Source organism: Macrobrachium nipponense, chromosome 2 (genome assembly GCF_015104395.2).
Source record: "Macrobrachium nipponense isolate FS-2020 chromosome 2, ASM1510439v2, whole genome shotgun sequence".
In the NCBI taxonomy this organism is placed as follows: domain Eukaryota; kingdom Metazoa; phylum Arthropoda; class Malacostraca; order Decapoda; family Palaemonidae; genus Macrobrachium; species Macrobrachium nipponense.
Window position 1 is genome coordinate 117,865,343 of NC_087201.1, and position 7,705 is coordinate 117,873,047.

The window sequence follows — 7,705 nt, forward strand, 5'->3', positions numbered from 1 at the left end:
GAATTTTTAAAGTTTAATTAATTTGATTACACATAAGATTACCTCACACCTGTTTTAATGAACTTATTCTGATTATCTGCAATACTGGTAAGTTGTTTAAGGGATCAATGTTGCCTTTAGAGTATTCAGTCTATTCAGTCGTTTAGTACCTGTGATGAAGGTTCAGGTGTATGGCTGTTGTAAGTTAACAATTAATGAATGGTAAGTGCAGTAACCAGATACTTGGCACTTTGTCACAATATATACATACATATATATATATATATATATATATATATATATATATATATATATATATATATGCAGAGTATTGTTAACAGTTATTCTGCAGTTTATTATTATGTATCTGTTTCAATGATATTTTGTTCATATAAAGGAACATTATAAGTACAAATGAAAGCTTTTCTATTTATTGCCTTTTGGTGTTTTACAGTGTTCAACAACTCATCCCTCTAATACAATAAAACTCTAATTTGTGCAAAATCTGATGAAATCAAACAAACCGTGTTTGAAGACCAGTGAAATGTAGGACAACCAATTCCGTGGAAACGGCTTCCATCTCCAACCGGTTCCCTCCCCAGAAAACCTTCCAATTTTGTCACAAGCAAAAAGTCGTTAAATTTTAAGATTAAAGAGAAAATTGCTGTAGCCGATTTCTTACAGATTTGTCGACTACTGTCACTACAGTGATTGGCTTCTGTGGTCAGAATTGCCTTTGTACAAGGAACTAATGCAGTGTTGATAAAGACAGCAGTAAATAAACAAAAAAAGGAACAAACATAATGAAAGTAAAATTTTATGCACTTTATAGGAACACTCAAAAACACTTTCTGGTCTTGACAATCGTTCATTGTGAATCATTGTCTTCAGATTCTTCCGAAGCTATTCCAACTCTCCCTGTCAGTCACAAATGATCTAGTGGCTGACTTCTTGGTTTTATCAACGACGCCAAAATTAATTCAGTGAGATACTAATTTCATTTTCTGCCATTGAGTTTTAATTCAAGAAGTCACACTTCAGTAAATAGCGTCGAGTGTTTTCGTCCTTCGATCACAATTTTTGCTGAGCAAACTATGGCCTCAGTACGACTTCTGAGTGTCCCCGAAATGGAGTCGTTCTTTCGTCAGTCCAAATTCGTCGTCCTCGAAAAGTTGTGGATGCTGGCCCGGCCGTCTCCCGGGGAGCTTATGCTGGAATGGAAATGATGAAGGCAGTGAATTTAAGAGGAAAGGTCTGTTGTATGCTTAAAAAAACATAGACGTGTTAATTAAAACAAAACAGTGATCATCCACAATAAATCCTATGACTCGAGGTCGAAAAATATTTAAATTGAAACATTTTCAGTTTATTATACGATTTGTATAATAATAACAAAGGTTTATTTTATCTCTATTAGTATTGCAATTACATTGTGCTATATTATATATATATATATATATATATATATATATATATATATAGTATTTATATATATATATATATATATATATATATATATATACATATATATATATAATGTATCCATATGTAAAAATTTTATTATGTATATTCATAGTGGAAATTAAAACTAATAAGATGTCCCCAATAATTATATTCCTGACCAAGTATTACTCCCTAATGTTCTATAATAAAAGGTTTGGTTTATCAAATTCTTTCGCTTCTTATTGAAAAGGATAAAACAGCTTGATTTGTTTTAATACATATCATCTAATCAAGGCAGAATTGGGTTGGAGTGATACTCAGTCATTCTATTTGTTGAATTGCTGTAGGACGCTGTGTATATAACATATAAGAGCAATATACATATCTGTTTCTTCTTTGTGAACAATGATTGCAAACATAACTAAGTATAAGGGAAATAGAAAGTAACTGAAAAAAATTTGGGTGTACATTACTCACGGACGCAGCAGGTGCATAATCCAGAGCACAAAGTCATGGTCTTCAGTGAGCATTTTTTGAAATGGTTGGCGTATCCACACGTTCCACCGCGAGCCGAACAACCCCTGTCATCACACGATTTCAGATCTAAGATGCCAATCCAGTTACTCCAACCCAGCGCGGTGGCGTTTCCACCTGTGCCTTGCCTTTCTATCTCTTCCATGGCGGCCAGTCTTTCGAGATCCACTTGGGCTGGAGCCACTGTCTCCGTCCATACGAGGAGGAGCAGCAGGAGTGAAGCCAGAGGAAGCCACTTCGACATGGTGAGGTTTTTCTTCACGAAAGGAAGGACCAGATTAAACGGTGAACAACACAAAAACGGAATTCCATAAATATTGGAGTTTCCCATAATAGCAATGATTATCTGAAATGTATTATGAACAAGAACAAGAACAGTAATTGTGATATCAGAAAGTTAATAATGAGACACTCAAAGCCCCCAAAAATCCTATACTATACGCTTTCATTTTTATCAAGTTGCACCTCATGTAGTACGGGGGTTGACAGCATTAGCGTGATTGAGATGAACTATGCTTAAGGAAGGAAATTAATGCTAATTGGATTATCCAGCAACAAATGACACGACGGTAAAGCTGTAGCATTTTCGTTTTCTTCGTTTTGGTAGTATTTATATCGAAATCTCCTAATCTTCAGATTTCTTCCATGCCAAGATGAAATCACGCTGACTCATGAAAGTAGGATGAAATCATATTCATCACTTAATAAAGTATCGATATCCATAAAATTTGATCAATAATGTTACATGTCAAAGGTATATTGCAAGACCAGATAGGTGAAGACTCCAACCTGCTACTAGTTACATTAACATTTGTTCATTTTGCAACTAAATGAACATATGAATTCATAACATTACCAGAAGTAAGAGAAAGTCCTTACCTTCTGCTAAGTTCCGTTGAACTACCGTATGGTGGACGCTCCTGGCCGTTTTAAAGAGGCAGATAGATGGGTTACCCCAGCACTCTAGAACCCCCGACCCTTCCCTCTGGTCGGGTTCATTAAAAGCATTCTAATTAGGCTCTCTCTCTCTCTCTCTCAAGTTTTAGGTCGAGATTCCACCTTTCTTTGGTTTATTTTTCAGTTATTTAAATATATATTTCTGTCTATATATCTTTTATGAAGTTGGCAAGCTTTATTGATTGATTTATGTTGTCTTCCTCAGAGTATTGATGCATACTTTTCTGTTTAGTCTTAACATCCTATATGAATCTAGAGTCCATATGGTATTTTTTCATATCTGTTTCCTTGTGCTTGTTTTACTAACAGCTTCAAGCTGACATCCTACTCCACCTTTGTAACTTGGCTGTTGTTGGATTGGGCCAAGCGTGCTCATTCAGAGGAAAATCCAAGTGGTTGCTCTGTGAGATTATTTATCAGAGGGAGAAATTCCTCGTCGAAGGATAGAGCAGCAAAAACCTTTCCTCCCTCTGGACTAAGAATTATTTTGACCCATGTTCCTTCTTGCAAGTTGCCAAACCTAATTTCTATTCTAGTGGTATTTTCCTTGAAGTTTAAGTTTATCGATTTTATCCCTCGTGTGGTGATATTGTTTCGCAGATTCTACACTAACTGCAAGAATGAGCTTTTGTTCTCGTGTTCAGTGTGAAATAGCCACTTGTTTGTTGTTAAACCCATTGATTGTCTGATACTCAAGGACTCTTTATCTCTGTACACTGTGTTTCCCTCTGCCCTTCTGTATAATTGATTATTAGTGTAGTTATGAGGACTGCAGCGCTGACCCTCCGGCAACACGTGGAAGCTTTCTTCCCTGTAAAACTGATGTTTATGAAGAGGAAGGCATAGGTCAAGCTGTGTTTAAATTATCCGGCAACCTTTGCACCATCTCAGACATTCTGTGAGCCGGTTGTTGTGAATTTTTGCGAAATTCTAGTAAAGTTTATGTTCTTGAATTTTGGACATTGTTTTTTATCTATTAAGTGTTGCATCAGCTTGCTACTCAATGATCTGCTCCTTTCTGATTTTTTTACTTTTCCCCTTTATTGTGATTTCATTTTTCTACCTGATGGACGTCACCCCTTAATGACGGTTAATTTTAAAGGCAAACACTTTATTAACAAAGAAAACAGATATCGTTCCTTTTGTTATACCAATATTAAATGAATGAAACCCATCCCGTTCAAGAATTAAAATCAATTGGTCTCCAAGTGCCTTCAAATCTCATACTCCTAGGTCATCACTGTCCTGTTTCTTAGAAAGGTGTGTAGGATAGGCAGACGAGAAAGCAAAAGTTGCTTGGTTAATTATCATGAAAGTTCATTTGTCTTTACCAAATCTTTTCCTTCAAAGCAAACCTGGTGGATTTCTTATTGGCCTTACCAGGTGTGCCGGCTCACCTTGGCGACCCATTGTTTCTGGCACTTTTTTTTAATGACGTAGTCTCGTTTATTTATACTTTCAACAGAGTTTTTGGAAATAATGTAAATGCTATTGTTGATAGTATAGTTGCTTATTCTTCTGTTAATGTTTACAATGTTACTGTCATTATGAGTCTATTTAATTTTTACGATGTTACTATCATGAGTCTATTTATTAATGTTGCTACTGATTTTATTTTGTTAACTTGAATTCGATCAGACGACATTGAACTGAACCATGGACCTGTAACTCATTACGCATCGTACTTTACTTAAATATTCGGAGCTCAAAGTCAAATTTTCTTGATCTCAAGAGTTGTACTCATAACTACAATTTAATGTTTTTATCTGAGACTCATTTATCATTGTACCATCCCACATGTGCAAGGTATGGCTGTATAACTACGTCTGGACGACCTATTTATTGTCAGAAATGTTTGGAGTGTAAATGCCATGAAGTGGTTTGTTTTGAAATTTTTATTAAGTTCTAAAATGTTTACATAGGTATTTGATCTTTACCGCAATCCAAATATCAACTATTCTATGATTATCACTTGGAAAGGATTAGTATAACTCTGCCAAAGGATTCAAGAGCTTCTCTCAGTATTTTTGTAGACTGAAATGCAAAAAGCAGAGCGAGTAACTAAATTCAAATTTTGCAGATCAACTCTTGAGTTCTGTGTAACTTCTGAGTTTGCGCCTTCGAGATGGACATGCTGGTTGTTAATCAGTATATTCCTATTGCCACCACTGGAAAAAAGGTCTGGTCGAAATCTAGAGCCAATTAGGATCGCTTTATAGAACCTTTTGAGGCTCTTAATATTTCAGATGCTATACTAGATCTTGACATAAAATGTTGTTGAATATTTTAACAAGGTATGTCTCTATAAAGGTCATCAAGTACAGCTCAAATGACCAGCCATGGTTGGAAAATACATGTAGACGTGCTTACCATAACAAACAGACCAAATTCAATTTATGAAGACAAAATCGTTCAAATGTAAATGACACTATTTTTGTTGAGTTTCGCTGTGCTGTGAATAGAACCCAATACAGCCGAGAGAAATTGCAATAATCCTTTGAAGAGGATACTTGAAGGAATTACTCTGCCTCATGTGTGGTGGACCAAATTGGCATCGTCTATCTTTGGGTCAGTCTCGCCTAAGGCTGAACTGCTTCATAGAGGCTTTGGAGCCAAGCAGTCAGCTGAGGATATTTGACTCTCTCCTTGATACTTGTCATCCTGAGCCTGTTCTTACAAAATTTGCATTTCTCTCTAGGGATGTTGAGAAAATTCTGGATAGTCTTGGTTAGTTGGGATGGAGAAGGTCCTAATGGTTTCCTCCTTTTGTTTTTCCAAACACAGAGCCCGATCCAAGGAGTGGCATATCTGCAGACTGCAAAAACTAAAGTCTAATTTCTATTCTCCCCGTCCTCTCCAAAGTTCCTGAAAAAACATATTTTTAAGCAAATGTAAGGATGTATAATCCAAAGGATTATTGGCTGATAGTCAATATGCATATAGGGAGCAGTTAGGTCCCTGCGATACTCTTTTGGACTAGACTTGCCATATGCAAGAGAACCTAAATAAAGAAGAGTTTTGAGTGTAGAGTAGTTCAAATAGATTTTAGTGCTGCTTTCGATTTAGTAAATCACAAGGCAATTATTTATGCATTTCAGAATCTTTGGCTGTGTTGATATGTTTTAAGATAACTTCAAGATTTCCTTAGAGGTAGGCAGCAGTGATTTGCTGTTGATGAGATCTTTAGTGAACCAAGACTTACTGTGTTTGGAGTTCCACAGGTTGTTGTTTTTGGTTCACTGTTATTTTGAGTATGTACAAATGATATGATTGTTGGCATGGAAAACAAAATTGTCCAATAATTCGATGATGGAACACTTGTGAGTGTAGTAAAGTCTCCACTTACTAGAAATGAAGCTGCCCTCAGCCTCTGTCGGGCCATGGGTCGGATCAAAGAATGGTGTACACGTTGGCGTATGAGGCCGAACTCCAGTAAAACGAAAACATTATTGATTAGCAGATCTCGTACAATTTTCCACGCCATTCTCCCCTTCAGGTGGATGGGACATACTATATAAGTCTGAAGTTTTAACTATTCTAGATGTAACCTTCGACTCACATCTTACTTTTCAGAAACCTCTAATGAAACCTTCACCAAATCCTGCACGAAGTTAGGTAAGGCCTCATATACTTATGACAGTAGTAAAATTAATGTAACTTTCTTTGGGTCATTTTTGCTCCCTTTACGAGAATACTGTTCTCCGGTGTGGATGTCTCCTTCTGCCAGAGATTGGTCTCTTTTAGACAGTGTGGTTTGTGGTGGTAGGTTTCTGTTTTCCTATTAAAAACTATGACTTGGATCATCGACGTATGGTTTCCTGCTTGTCACTTTTTCACAAATTGTATTTTAAAAAGAAATGTTTAATATTCACAGTTGATCCATGATCCCTTTTTCCTGCTGAGAACAACCAGATTTCCTGAACAGCAGCAGATATATGCAGTAAATGAGCCTCGCTGTCGAACCTCTCTGGTCCCGTGCCCTTAATTCCTCACGCTGTTGGACAGTGGAACAGCCTCCCAGAGGATATCGTCCAACTGGAACTTCAGAAGATTAAGCTAACATGCAGTGCATTATTACTCTAATACAGTTCCAACTTGTATTTCAATAATTTACTTACATTTGTATTTATTTATCACTTTGTTAAGTTATCTGTTTTTCTAATAACCGATATCCTCTTTCGGTGTTTTTCATTGCCATCTGTTACTTCTTGTGAATGAACATCATTATAATCTTTGGAAGCTTAAATTTAAAAGTCAGTGGTTTTTGTGGGCTTGTTCCATGTGAATAGGGTTCATCTCCTGAATAATAATAATAATAATAATAATAATAATAATAATAATCAATAATAATAATAATAATACTATAATAATGAATAATCAATAATAATAATAAATAAAAATAATAATAAAAATAAAATAATAAAAATAAAAATAAAAATAAAATAAAAGAAAAAAAATTAAAATAATAAATAATAAAAAATAATAAAAATAAATAAAAATAAAAATAAAAATCAAAAATAAAAAGTAAAATAATAAAAAATAATAAAAAAATAAAAATAAAAATAAAAATAAAAAATAAATAAAAAAAAAATAATACATAATAAATAGTAAATAATAGTTAATTAATAATAGTAATAATAAATAAATAATAAAGAAATAATACATAACAATAATAAAAAATAATAAGAATAAATAATAAAATAAATAAAATATAAAATAAATGGTAAATAATATACTAATAAATAATAAATAAATAAATAATAAATGAATAATAATATAATAAATAAGTATA

At 34.3% G+C, this 7,705-nt stretch overlaps 1 long non-coding RNA gene across 1 annotated transcript; it reads right to left on the reverse strand.

Moving 5' to 3' along the window:
- Window positions 1-394: 394 nt before the first annotated feature.
- On the reverse strand, window positions 395-2,933 carry LOC135220938 (uncharacterized). The gene is made up of 3 exons (XR_010315827.1): window positions 2,836-2,933; window positions 1,900-2,212; window positions 395-1,190 (listed from the first exon to the last, which is right to left on the reverse strand). It is a non-coding gene; the product is annotated as an uncharacterized LOC135220938 (long non-coding RNA).
- Window positions 2,934-7,705: the final 4,772 nt, after the last annotated feature.